This window comes from Manis javanica, chromosome 15 (assembly GCF_040802235.1).
Source record: "Manis javanica isolate MJ-LG chromosome 15, MJ_LKY, whole genome shotgun sequence".
In the NCBI taxonomy this organism is placed as follows: domain Eukaryota; kingdom Metazoa; phylum Chordata; class Mammalia; order Pholidota; family Manidae; genus Manis; species Manis javanica.
The window spans coordinates 46,881,610-46,896,706 of record NC_133170.1 but is presented as its reverse complement, the minus strand read 5'-3'; the positions used below and the strand labels follow the sequence as shown (position 1 = coordinate 46,896,706).

At 39.0% G+C, this 15,097-nt stretch overlaps 1 protein-coding gene across 2 annotated transcripts in view; it reads right to left on the bottom strand.

Annotated features, from left to right (window-relative positions):
• UBE2E2 (ubiquitin conjugating enzyme E2 E2) overlaps positions 1–15,097 on the bottom strand; it is a 360,447-nt gene that overhangs the window by 241,749 nt on the left and 103,601 nt on the right. The window lies entirely within an intron of this gene.

The window sequence follows — 15,097 nt, the reverse complement described above, 5'->3', positions numbered from 1 at the left end:
TTCCTTCCTTCCTTCCTTCCTTCCTTCCTTCCTTCCTTCCTTCCTTCCTTCCTTCCTTCCTTCCTCCCTCCCTCCCTCCCTCCCTCCCTCCCTCCCTCCTTCCTTCCTTCCTTCCTTCTTTCTTTCTTTCTTTCTTTCTTTCTCTCTCTCTCTCTCTTTCTTTCTTTCTTTATTTATTTATTTTTCTTTGAGAGGGCATCTCTCATATTTATTGATCAAATGGTTGTTAACAACAATAAAATTCTGTATAGGGGGGTCAATGCTCAATACACAGTCATTAATCCATCTCAAGCCTAGTTTTCTTCAGTCTCCAATCTTCTGAAGCATAACGAACAAGTTCTTACATGGTGAACGAATTCTTACATAGTGAATAAATTCTTACATGGTGAACAGTACAAGGGCATTCATCACAGAAACTTTCGGTTTTGATCACGCATTATGAACTATAAACAATCAGGTCAAATACGAATATTCATTTGATTTTTATACTTGATTTATATGTGGATCCCACATTTCTCCCTTTATTATTATTTTTATTTTTAATAAACTGCTGAAGTGGTAGATAGATGCAAGATAAAGGTAGAAAACATAGTTTAGTGTTGTAAGAGAGCAATTGTAGATGATCAGGTGTGTGCCTGTAGACTATGTGCTAATCCGAGCTAGACAAGGGCAATGAAACATCCATGGATACAGAAGCTTTCTCTCAACAGAGGGGGGGGTGAGGTTCTAAACTTCACCACTGTTGTTCCCTAATTTCTCACCTGATGGCCCCCCTGCGACTGTGCCTGTCTTAGGTTGTTCCTCCCTTGAGGAATCTTACCCGTCTCTGGCTAACCAGTCATCTTCTGGGGCCATACAGGGAAATGTAAAGTTGGTAAGGGAGAGAGAAGCCATATTGTTTGAAAAGGTTAGCTTTTTACTTCTTTGCAGATTTATGGCCTGTGGCTTCTATGCCCAGCACTTGTCTCGAGGTATCTTTACCACCTGGAGGAATTATGATACTCGGTAAATTTGATATGAGGCACGAATTCTATTTAAGGGTTGTAATTAGGGAGGAAGAAGAAAAGCTATAGAGGTAGCATATGGAAGAAAACATGGGAGGATTGATTATTTCTTTGACATATCTTCTTGTAGAGTACCTTAAGTATGTATAGGTTTTAAACTACTAACTAACTTGCACACACATATTAACATAATAGGAATACGGTGACATAAACAAAGCAAATCTATAATTACCAGCCATCTCCAGTGAAGCCAAGAAAACCATTTAGGCACCCTAGGCATTTGCGAAAATTAGTCTATGATATGATGGATATTGTCCAACTGTACTTGAACAGTCTGAGAGAAGTCAGACAAATTAAAGCAACCCATTTCTGGGATCTGTTCACATCCCATATGTTCTTTTAACCATAGATAGTCTATAGTTAGTTGTAAGATTTTGGAGCGCTACAACTTGCACCCCTCCCAACTCCTGATTGAGTTCCAACAGTACAGATCCGGTCAAATTCGTTGTCTCACTGTATGCACATGCCAGCCTAGACATCTCCCTCCTCATTCCAATGGCAAGTCCAGGAAACGGAAGGGGTGGACGCAGCCAAAACCACAGGATTGCCGGGATCCCAGTGGAGGCTTTTTGATGCTCATCCCCGGGCATGAGTCCTCCAGAGAGTGCTGATGCCAGAAGCTCCTCCTCATATCGTATCTTAGTTCATTTTCTGGGTAGCCAAGCTAGGCCTTGATCTTCTGCATAGAAACAAACAGACCCTTTGCACACAATTTGACACACCCTCTACACCACTGTGCAGAACTCATTGGAGGTCAGCACACAGGAACTGATTATTTTTTTATCTTTAATCTACACTTACATGAAGAATACTATGTTTACTATGCTCTCCCCTATATGAGGTCCCCCCTAAAAACCACATTACGGTCACTGTCCATCCGCATAGCAAAATGTAGAATCACTACTTGTCCTCTCTGTGTTGTACACAGCCCTCCCTTCCCTTTCTCCCTGCCCCCACCATGCATGCTAATCTTAATACCCCCTTCTTCTTCCCCCCCTTAACCCCCCCTGCCCACCCATCCTCCCCAGTTCCTTTCCCTTTGGTACCTGTTAGTCCATTCTTGGGTTCTGTAATTCCGCTGCTGTTTTGTTCCTTCAGTTTTTCCTTTGTTCTTACACTCCTCAGATGAGTGAAATCATTTGGTATTTCTCTTTCTCCACTTGGCTTATTTCACTGAGCATAATACTCTCCAGCTCCATCCATCTTGCTGCAAATGGTAGGATTTTCCCTCTTCTTATGGCTGAGTAGTATTCCATTGTGGATATGTACCACATCTTCTTTATCCATTCATCTACCGATGGACATTTAGGTTGCTTCCAATTCTTGGCTATTGTAAATAGCGCTGCGATAAACATAGGGGTGCATCTGTCTTTCTCAAACTTGATTGCTGCGTTCTTAGGGTAAATTCCTAGGAGTGGAATTCCTGGGTCAAATGGTAGGTCTGTTTTGAGCATTTTGATGAACCTCCATACTGCTTTCCACAATGGTTGAACTAATTTACATTCCCACCAGCAATGTAGGAGGGTTCCCCTTTCTCCACAGCCTTGCCAGCATTTCTTGTTGTTTGTCTTTTGGATGGCAGCTATCCTTACTGGTGTGAGGTGATACTCATTGTAGTTTTAATTTGCATTTCTCTGATAATTAGCGATGTGGAGAATCTTTTCATGTATCTGTTGGCCATCTGTATTTCTTTTTTAGAGAACTGTCTGTTCAGTTCCTCTGCCCATTTTTTAATTGGGTTATTTGTTTTTTGTTTGTTGAGGCGTGTGAGCTCTTTATACATTCTGGACGTCAAGCCTTTATCAGATCTGTCATTTTCAAATATATTCTCCCATACTGTAGGGTTCCTTTTTGTTCTATTGATGGTGTCTTTCACTGCACAGAAACTTTTCAGCTTAATGTAGTCCCACTTGCTCATTTTTGCTGTTGTTTTCCTTGCCCGGGGAGATATGTTCAAGAAGAGGTCACTCATGTTTATGTCTAAGAGGTTTTTGCCTATGTTTTTTTCCAAGAGTTTAATGGTTTCATGACTTACATTCAGGTCTTTGATCCATTTTGAGTTTACCTTTGTATATGGGGTTAGACAAAGGTCCAGTTTCATTCTCCTACATGTAGCTGTCCAGTTTTACCAGCACCATTTGTTGAAGAGACTGTCATTTTGCCATTGTATGTCCATGGCTCCTTTATCAAATATTAATTGACCATATATGTTTGGGTTAATTTCTGGAGTCTCTAATCTGTTCCACTGGTCTGTGGCTCTGTTCTTGTGCCAGTACCAAATTGTCTTGATTACTATGGCTTTGTAGTAGAGCTTGCAGTTGGGGAGTCTACTTTATTCTTCTTTCTCAGGATTGCTTTGGCTATTCGGGGTCTTTGGTGTTTCCATATGAATTTTTGAATTATTTGTTCCAGTTCATTGAAGAATGTTGCTGGTAATTTGACAGGGATTGCATCAAATCTGTATATTGCTTTAGGCAGGATGGCCATTTTGATGATATTAATTCTTCCTAGCCATGAGCAGGGGATGAGTTTCCATTCGTTAGTGTCCCCTTTAATTTCTCTTAAGAGTGACTTGTAGTTTTCAGAGTATAAGTCTTTCACTTCTTTGGTTAGGTTTATTCCTAGGTATTTTATTCTTTTTGATGCAATGGTGAATGGAATTGTTTTCCTGATTTCTCTTTCTGTTGGTTCCTTGTTAGTGTATAGGAAAGCTACAGATTTCTGTGTGTTAATTTTGTATCCTGCAACTTTGGTGTATTCCGATATCAGTCCTAGTAGTTTTGGAGTGGAGCCTTTAGGATTTTTTATGTACAGTATCATATCATCTGCAAATAGTGACAGTTTAACTTCTTCTTTACCAATCTGGATTCCTTGTATTTCTTTGTTTTGTCTGATTGCTGTGGCTAGGACCTCCAGTACTATGTTAAATAACAGTGGGGAGAGTGGGCATCCCTGTCTGGTTCCCAATCTCAGAGGAAATGCTTTCAGCTTCTCGCTGTTCAGTATAATGCTGGCTGTGGGTTTATCATATATGGCCTTTATTATGTTGAGGTACTTGTCCTCTATTCCCATTTTGCTGAGAGTTTTTATCATGAATGAATGTTGAATTTTGTCAAATGCTTTTTCAGCAACTATGGAGATGATCATGTGGTTTTTGTCTTTCTTTTTGTTGATGTGGTAGATGATGTTGATGGATTTTCGAATGTTGTACCATCCTTGCATCCCTGGGATGAACCCCACTTGGTCATGGTGTATGATCCTTTTGATATACTGTTGAATTCTGTTTGCTAATATTTTATTGAGTATTTTTGCATCTACATTCATCAGGGATATTGGTCTGTAATTTCTTTTTTGGTGGGGTCTTTGCTTGGTTTTGGTATTAGGGTGATGTTGGCTTCATAGAATGAGTTTGGGAGCATTCCCTCCTCTTCTATTTTTTGGAACACTTTAAGGAGAATGGGTATTATGTCTTCTCTGTGTGTCTGATAAAATTCCGAGCTAAATCTGCCCAGCCCCGGGGTTTTGTTCTTGGGTAGTTTTTTGATTACCGTTTCAATTTCTTTGCTCGTAATTGGTTTGTTTAACTTTTGTGTTTCTTCCTTGGTCAGTCTTGGGAGGTTGTATTTTTCTAGGAAGTTGTCCATTTCTTCTAGGTTTTCCAGCTTGTTGGCATATAGGTTTTCATAGTAGTCTTTAATAATTCTTTGTATTTCTGTGGGGTCTGTCGTGATTTTTCCATTCTCATTTCTGATTATGTTCATTTGTGTTGATTCTCTTTTTCTCTTAATAAGTTTGGCTAGAGGCTTATCTATTTTGTTTATTTTCTCAAAGAACCACCTCTTGGTTTCATTGATTTTTGCTATTGTTTTATTCTTCTCAATTTTGTTTATTTCTTCTCTGATCTTTATTATGTCCCTCCTTCTGCTGACTTTAGGCCTCATTTGTTCTTCTTTTTCCAGTTTCGATAGTTGTGATGTTAGACTATTCATTTGGGATTGTTCTTCCTTCTTCAGGTGTTCCTGGATCGCTATATACTTTCCTCTGCTTTCGCTGCATCCCACAGAAGTTGGGGCTTTGTGTTGTTGTTGTCATTTGTTTCTATATATTCCTTGATCTCTATTTTGATTTGTTCATTGATCCATTGATTATTTAGTAGCATGTTGTTAAGCCTCCATGTGTTTGTGAGCCTTTTTGTTTTCTTTGTAGAATTTATTTCTACTTTTATACATTTGTGGTATGAAAAATTGGTTGGTAGAAATCAATATTTTGGAATTTACTGAGGCTCTCTTTGTGAGCTAGTATGTGGTCTATTCTGGAGAATGTTCCATGTGCACTTGAGAAGAACGCATATCCTGTTGCTTTTGGATGTAGAGTTGTATAGATGTCTGTTAGGTCCATCTGTTCTAGTGTGTTGTTCAATGCCTGTGTGTCCTTACTTATTTTCTGCCCGGGGGTCTATCCTTTGGGGTGAGTGGTATGTTGAAGTCTCCTAAGATGAACGCATTGCAGTCTATTTCCCTCTTTAGTTCTGTTAGTATTTGTTTCACAAATGCTGGTGCTCCTGTGTTGGGTGCATATATATTTAGAATGGTTATATCCTCTTGTTGGACTGAGCCTTTTATCATTATGTAGTGTCCTTCTTTATCTCTTGTTACTTTGTTTTGAAGTCTATTTTGTCTGATATTAGTACTGCAACTCCTGCTTTCTTATCACTGTTGTTTGCCTGAAGTATGTTTTTCCATCCTTTGACTTTTAGTCTGTGCTTTTCTTTGGGTTTGAGGTGAGTTTCTTGTAAGCAGCATATAGATGGGTCTTGCTTTTTTATCCATTCTATTACTCTGTGCCTTTTGATTGGTGCATTAAGTCCATTTACATTTAGGGTGACTATTGAGAGATATGTACTTATTACCATTGCAGTCTTTAGATTCGTGGTTACCAAAGGTTCAAGGTTAGCTTCTTTTGTATCTTACTGCCTAACTTAGCTCGCTTATTGAGCTGTTACATACACTGTCTTGAGATTCTTTGATTCTCTCCCTTCTTATTCCTCCTCCTCCATTCTTCATATGTTGTGTGTTTTGTTCTGTGCTCTTTTTAGGAGTGCTCCCATCTAGAGCAGTCCCTGTAGGATGCCCTGTAGAGGTGGTTTGTGGGAAGCAAATTCCCTCAGCTTTTGCTTGTCTGGGAATTGTTTAATCCCGCCATCATATTTAAATGATAGTCACGCTGGATACAGTATCCTTGGTTCAAGGCCCTTCTGTTTCATTGCATTAAATATATCATGCCATTCTCTTCTGGCCTGTAGGGTTTCTGTTGAGAAGTCTGATGTTAGCCTGATGGGTTTTCCTTTATAGGTGACCTTTTTCTCTCTAGCTGCCTTTAAAACTCTTTCCTTGTCCTTGATCCTTGCCATTTTAGTTCTTATGTGTGTTGGTGTTGTCCTCCTTGGATCCTTTCTGTTGGGGGTTCTGTGTATTTCCGTGGTCTGTTCGATTATTTCCTCCCCCAGTTTGGAGAAGTTTTCAGCAATTATTTCTTCAAAGAGACTTTCCCTTTTCCTCTTTCTTCTTCTTCTGATACCCCTATAATATGAATATTATTCCTTTTGGATTGGTCACATAGTTCTCTTAGTGTTGTTTCATTCCTGGAGATCCTTTTATCTCTCTCTATGTCAGCTTCTATACGTTCCTGTTCTCTGGTTTCTATTCCTTCAATGGCCTCTTGCATCTTATCCATTCTGCTTATAAATCCTTCCAGGGTTTGTTTCACTTCTGTGTCCTTTCTGACATCTGTAATCTCCCTCCAGACTTCATCCCATTGCTCTTGCATTTTTCTCTGCATCTCCATCAGCATGTTCATGATTTTTATTTTGAATTCTTTTTCAGGAGGACTGGTTAGGTCTGTCTCCTTCTCAGGTGTTGTCTCTGTGGTCTTTGTCTGCCTGTAGTTTTGCCTTTTCATGGTGATAGAGATAGTTTGCAGAGCTGGTACTAGTGACAGCTGGAAGAGCTTTCCTTCTTGTTGGTTTGTGGCCTTCCTCTCCTGGGAGAATAGCGACCTCTAGTGGCTTGTGCTGGGAAGCTGCACGCAGACAGGGCTTCTGCTACCTGCCCAGTTGCTATGGAGTTTATATCCGCTGTTGCTGTGGGCGTGGCCTGGCTGGAGGTTCTCCTCCGAAATGGTGGAGCCTCATTGGATGGGGAGCAGCCGGGAGGCTATTTATCTCCGTAATGGGCCTCTGTGCTCCCTGTTTCCCAGGGGGTTAGAGTGCCCAGAGATCCCCAGATTCCCTGCCTCTATGCTAAGTGTCCTGTCCTGCCCCTTTAAGGCTTGCAAAAAGCACTGTCCAATCCAAAACAACAACAGCAACAACGAAAGAGGAAGAAAAAAAAAAAGGAAAAAATCACACAATTTTCTTTGTCCTCAGGTGCCGGTCTCAGGCACCCGCTCACTGGTCTTGCTGCCCTGTTTCCCTAGTATTGGGGTCCCTGTCCCTTTAAGGCTTCCAAAAAGCACTTGCCAAAAAAAAGGGAAAAATGCACGATTTTCTTTGTCCTCAGGCGCCGGTCTCAGGCACCCACTCACCGGCCTTACTGCCCTGCTTCCCTGGTATTGGGGTCCCTGTCCCTTTAAGGCTTCCAAAAAGCACTCGCCAAAAAAAAAAAAGAAAAAAACCGCTCCGGTTTCTTTCCACCCGCCAGGAGCCAGGTGGAGGGGCGCTTGGGTCCCGCCGGGCCGGGACTTGTATCTTACCCCTTTGCGAGGCTCTGGGTTCTCGCAGGTGTGGATGTTGTCCTGTGTCCTCTGGTCTCTATTTTAGGAAGTTGTCTTTGTTATATTTTCATAATTCTATGTGGTTTTGGGAGGAGAGTTCCTCTGCTCTACTCACGCCGCTATCTTGGCTCCGCCCTCTGCATTTACTTTTAGACTTACTTCAATGTATTATGAATTTTTTAATATGAGGCTCGCACATTTAAATGAGTTTTCACTTATGAAGGACCATTGTCAAATTTAGTTTCGACACAGATGCTACTTATGGAAGTAAGCTAATCATTGCATTTAGTCAAGTATTTTACAGACTCAGATTAGAAATTAAGATTTTAAATTTGAGATAAACGTATTTTTCACTTGTCTTGCCAATGGGTTTCAGCCCCGGGCAAGTTTGCTATGAATTCAATGTGACCAAGGAAATTGACAGTAAAACGTTCTTTGGGGTGAAAGGGTTTATTACTGGCGTGTCCTCCCAACAGTAGGTCGAGCACTAGCATCTCTGCCTCCGCCCAGAGCACTGGGCCGAGCTCTCTATATAGCACAATAATACCTTATTGCCTAAAGGTGTGGAAGCAGTAGCCTAGCAATAGGCCAGTTACATCATCAGGTGGTTTTAGTTCAGTGAGGATACTAGCCATAGGAACCCCAACTTCCTCACACCACTGTAGATGCAGAGTTGCTCTCTTAAATTTTCTAGTTGCTCAATTTTCATAGATTTGACTTGTCAGACCCTGTTATTTTGATATTTGGATCAGAAAACATAATTCCTATTACTAATGGCTGCTGCCTAATCTTCTGATCAGTTACAAGTTTACCCAAGTTGATGAATCAGAAAGCATTTCTAGAGTCCTTACTATCTGAAAAGCATCAATGGAGGATTATGAAAAAGTAATTTGAGGCTAATAACTACAAAGATTTTTTGATTTAGGGGTAGAGGTGGGGTGCTTAAAAATGAAGCAAAGTGTAAGACATGCATATGTAGATGCCCTTAGAATGACTTATAATTCTTTGGAGATTTAAAGATACTATTTCCTATGGTTTCAATAGACTGTGGTTATAGATTACTTTGGGTGCAGGTCAGAAATTGTAACAGGCTGTGAGATCATTTTCACCTGAAGCACAAGGTATGCTTTCACTCTTTACATTTATTCTTCAATTCTTCTCAAAAGGTTAATTGAACAAGATTTTGATATCTCAGATAAATTCCCCACTTACAACCTCTGCAAAATCTCTTTTATGGTGCCTGTAAAAAAGCAGTCTTTGTGCACTTCCTGTATCCTGAGTACTGTGACTGTGATTTCCTTCTCTATCCACAAAACTTGATTTTTTTTGTGTCTTTTCTTGTCCTCACCTTCACTGACATTTTTATAGTGAAATGACCGAAACAGAAAAGGCTATGACAAGGCACTGGCAACTGGAAACTTTTTAAAGTTAGTCTGCTATCAATGGCTTATGTTTCTTCTTTCTTTACCATCCCTAATTATTTTTGTTTGCTCTTGCTGGTAGGTATATTGTTTTAAAGACTCTGTTGTTGTACTGGGTATGAAGTGGCTGACAGTCCACTGAAAATAAACCAAGAAACATTACAGTTATGGCAGAGGCTCCAGTCTGTGTCATTCTTGATATATGTCTCAGTGCCTCTGGTGAATTCCTTTGAATTCCAGACCTTTGAAATGGCCTGGCAAACTACGCAACAAAAATTAGATTTTTTTTCCTAATGCTACTAATGGGGTGACATCTAAAATTTTTCCACAACACTCCTCATACTTTCTACACTAAAAAATCAAGTACTTACTAGATAACCTAGAAAAAATAGACAACTTTCTAGAAAGATACAACCTTCCGAGGTTGACCAAGGAAGAAACAGATATCTGAACAGACCAATTACCAGCAACAAAGTTGAACTGGTAATCAAAACACTAAGAACAAAACACCTGGACGAGATGGCTTCACTGCTGAATTTAATCAAACATTTAGTGAAGACCTAATACCCATTCTCCTTAAAGTTTTCCAAAAAATAGAAGATGAGGGAATACTTCCAAACTCATTCTATGAGGCCAGCATCACTCTAATACCAAAACCAGGCAACGACACCACAAAAAAAGAAAATTACAGACTGATATACCTGATGAACATAGATGCAAGAATACTCAACAAAATATTAGAAAAACGAATTCAAAAATTCATCAAAAAGATCATCCATCATGATCAAGTAGGATTTATTCCAGGGATGCAATGATGGTAGAACATTCGAAAATCCATTAATATCATCCACCACATCAACAAAAAGAAGGACAAAACCATATGATCATCTTCATAGATGCTGAAAAAGCATAAGACAAATTCAACATCCATTCATGATAAAAACTCTCAACAAAATGGGTATAGAGGGCAAGTACCTCAACATAATAAAGGCCATATATGACAAACCCACAGCCAACATCATACTTAACAGTGAGAAGCTGAAAGCTTTTCCCCTAAGATTGGGAACAAGCCAAGGATGCCCATTCTCCCCACTTCTTTTCAACATAGTACTGGAGGTCCTAGCCACCACAATCAGACAACACAAAGAAATAAAAGGCATCCAGATTGGCAAGGAACAAGTTAAACTGTCCCTGTTTGCAGATGACATGATACTGTACATCCACTCCAAAACTACTAGATCTAATATCTGAATTCAGCAATGTTGCAGGATACAAATAATACACAGAAATCTGCGGCATTCCTATACACTAACAATGAACTAGCAGAGAGAGAAATCAGGAAAACAATTCCATTCACAATTTAAAAAGAATAAAATACCTAGGATAAACCTAACCAAGGAAGTGAAAGACCTATACTCTGACAACTACAAGACACTCATGAGAGAAATTAAAGAAGATACCAATAAGTGGAAACATATTCAGTGCTCATGGATAGGAAGACTTAATATTGTCAAAATGGCCATCCTGCCCAAAGCAATTTATAGATCCAATGCAATTCCTAGCAAAATAGGAACAGCATTCTTCAATGAACTAGAAAAAATCATCCTAAAATTCATAAGGAACCAAAAAAGACCTCGAATAGCCAAAGCAATCCTGAGAAGGAAGAATAAAGCAGGGGGGATTATGCTCCCCAACTTCAATTGGTACTGGCACAATTTGGTACTGGCACAAAAACAGACCCATAGACCAATGGAACAGACTAGAGAGCCCTGATATAAACCCAGCCATATATGGTCAATTAATATATGATAAAGGAGCCATGGATATACAATGGGGAAATGACAGCCTCTTCAACAGCTGGTGTTGGCAAAACTGCACAGCTACATGTAAGAGAATGAAACTGGATTACTGCTTAACCCCATGCACAAAAGTAAACTTGAAATAGACTAAAGACTTGAATGTAAGTCATGAAACCATAACACTCTTAGAAGACAACACAGGCAACATCTCCTGAATATAAGCATGAGCAGCTTCTTCCTGAACCCATCTCCTCAAGAAAGTGAAACAAAAGCAAAAATGAACTCATGGGACTACATCAAACTAAAAAGTTTTTATATGGCAAAGGGCATCATCAACAGAACCAAAAGGTCTCCTATAGTATGGGAGAATATATTCATAAATGACATATCCGATAAGGGGTTAGCATCCAAAACACATAAAGAACTCACACGCCTCAACACCCAAAAAGCAAATAACCTGATTATCAAATGGGCAGAGGATATGAAGAGAGAGTTCTCCAAAAAAGAAATTCAGATGGCCAACAGACACATGAAAAGATGCTCCACATCACTAGTCATCAGGTAAATGCAAATTAAAATCACAATGAGATATCACCTCACACCAATAAGGACGGCCAGCATCGAAAAGACTAAGAAAAACAAATGCTTGTGAGGATGCGGAGAAAGGGGCACCCTCCTACACTGCTGGTGGTAATGTAAGCTAGTTCAGCCATTGTGGAAAGCAATATGGAGGTTCCTCAAAAAACTAAAAATAGAAATACCATTTGACCCTGGAATCCCACTCCTTGGAATTTACCCAAAGAACACAACTTCTCAGTTTCAAACACACATATACACCCCTATGTTTATTGCAGCACTATTTACAATAGCCAAGATATGGAAGCAACCTAAGTGTCCATGAGTAGATGAATGGATAAAGAAGATGTGGTACATATACACAATGGAATACTATTCAGCCATAGAAAGAAACAAATCCAACCATTTGCAACAACATGGATGGAGCTGGAGGACATTATGCTCAGTGAAATAAGCCAGGTGGAGAAAGACAAATACCAAATGATTTCCCTCATTTGTGGAGTATAACAATGAAGCAGAACTGAAGGAACAAAATGGCAGCAGACTCAAGAGACTCCAAGAATGACCTAGTGGTTACCAAAGGGGAGGGGTGTGGGAGGGCGTTGGGGAGGGAGGGAGAAGGGGACTGAAGGGTATTATGTTTAATACACATGGTATGGGGGATCATAGGGAGAACAGTGTAGCACAGAGAAGGAACATAGTGGATCTCTGACATCTTGCTGCCCTGATGGACAGTGACAACATTGGGGTATGGGTGGGGACTTGATAATATGGGTGAATGTACTAGCCACATTGTTTTTTCATGTGAAACCTTCATAAGAGTGTATATCAAATATACCTTAATAAAAAATTTAAGAAAAATATAAAATAAAATAAAAAATCAAGTACTTTAGATTCATTAGAGGTAAAGAAAGAGTTTTAGAAGTGAAGAAAACCTTTGAAATGATCTATTCTGCCTTCTTTTTAAAAAAATTTTTTTAATTAAATGCATTTTCATTCTATCTTTCTACTCTCTTTTATTAAGTAGATCAGACAAGTATACCAAAGTATCAAATGCTCCTTTTAGAATAAAGGCTAAACTGTAGCATTACTCTGTTCAAACCTCTCCAGTGACCTCCCACATCATATAAGCTGTAGTCCTCAGACCTGCTTTCAAGACTCATCATGACAGGACCCAGCCCCTGCTTCCTCCCACTTGCCCCATGGCTGCACTCTGCTCCAGTCACTCTGGTCCCTCTAACATGCCAGAATGCCATTTTCTGCCTAAGATACTTTGCTCCAGAGAGATTTGCATAGCTTGGCCCCTTCCTCATTATCTTCAGTCTCTGCTCAAATGTGGACTGCTCAGAGGGATCTTCTCCCACCACCCTCTCTGAAATCAAAACCTCACCGTGACCACCATCCACCTATCTCTGTCCACTTCCCAGCTTGACTTTGCTCCAACCCATGAATTCCCTTCTAACATACAAAACAGTTTATTTATTCACTTTCTTCTTTCTCCACTAGAATGTAAACTCTAGGCTGACAATGCTTTGTTTTGTTTGTTTCCTTCTATTTTGTTCATTACTATGTCTCCTGCACTTAAACAATTCCTGGCACATGAAATGAGGTAGACTATTCAACAAATATTTGTTAAATGACCAAAAGACTGACTTAATGAATAAGGTGCTCTCTACTCTACTTGTACCAATATTCCATATTCTGGTTTTTAAAACTGACCTTTACCATTTACCCATATATGTACCCTGACCTTAACAGAAAGAATTCAAAATAACTTCATGAGAACATTTAAAACTTGAACTTGGCTTTGATTTATTTTTAAAATCCAATGTAATACATAATTAGGTTGAAAATGAAAGGATGAAAAATATCCCGTACAAACATTAAGTTTTATAAAAAGCAAGAATAGCTATGTTAATATCAGATAAAGTAAGACTTCAAAGCAAAAATTTACTAGAGACAAATAGGGACACTACATAAGGATAAAAGGATTACTCCATCAAGAAGATATAATCCTAAATGTGTACATACCAAAAATAAAATCTTAGAATACACCAAGCAAAAACTGACAGAACTGAGAGCAGAAACAGATAAACCCACAATTATAGTTGGGAATTTCAATATCTCACTGTCAGCAATTGACAGGACTATTGAACAGAAAATCAGGAAGGGCATAGAAGAATTGAACAAATAATCAGCCATCAGGATGTAACTGACATATATGAACACTCCACCCAAAAGCAGTAGATTATACATTCTTTTTAGCAGCAAATGGAATGGTCAACAAGACAGACCACACCATGGGCCATAAAACAAATGTCAAAAACTTAGAAGAATGGAAATCATAGAGTGTATTTCCCACTATAATGGAATCAAACTATAAATCAACAACAGACAACAGCAAAATCTCTAAACATTTAGAAATAAAACAATGTACTTATAAATAATCCATGCACCAAGGAGGAAATCTCAAAGGAAATAAAGAAAAGTACACAGGGCTTAAATGAAAATGAAAATATACCATATTTAAATGTATGCAGTGGGGCCTAACTCCACACCCCTTACATGTCAGCTGCAAATAGTGACTTCCTTTCAAAGATTAACTTTAATCCTGGGTTTTTAAAATAATGGCAAACACTATGCCATGGGATCAAACTGAACATCACCAGTGATAAGTCATGTTGATCACATGTACCCTTGATATGATATGATGTAATGGCACTTTACCTCTGTGGTCTTCCTGGCAAGAACCATAAACCCTAGCCTAATAATGAGAAAAACATCAGACAAATCCCAACTGAGGAACATTCAACAAAGTATCTCACCAGCACTTCTCAAAACTGTCAAGGTGATCAGATAAAGAAAGCCCGAGAAACTGTCACAATCCAGAAAAGCCTAAGGAGACATAATGAATAAATGTAATACAATATCCAGAATGGAACCTGGGACAGAACAAGAACTTAGATAAAAACTAAGAAAATGTAAATAAACTATGGCTTCTACTTAATAACAATGCATCATGACTGGTTTGTTAGTTGTGACAAATGTATCATACTAAAACAAGAAATTAAATTTGAAATTTAACACCCCCCACCCCCACCAAATCTTGGGGACCTAAAGCTAGGCCAAGAATTCTTAGACTGGACACAAAACGCATCATCCATGAAAGAAAAATTTGATAAGCTAATACTCATCAAAATTTTTAACTTTTGCTCTGTGAAAGGCTCTGTTAAAAGGATTAAAAAAAACAGGAAAAAATATTTGAAAATCACACATCCAACAAAATGCCTTCTATCTAGAAGATTTGAGGAACTCCCAAAACTGACCAGTAGAAAAGCAAACAACTCAACTAGAAAATGGGCAAATCACGCTGAGACACTTTTTCCAGAGGATGTATAGATGGCAAATAAACACATGAAAAGATACTCAACGTCATTAGCAAAATGAAATACAAATTATAACTATA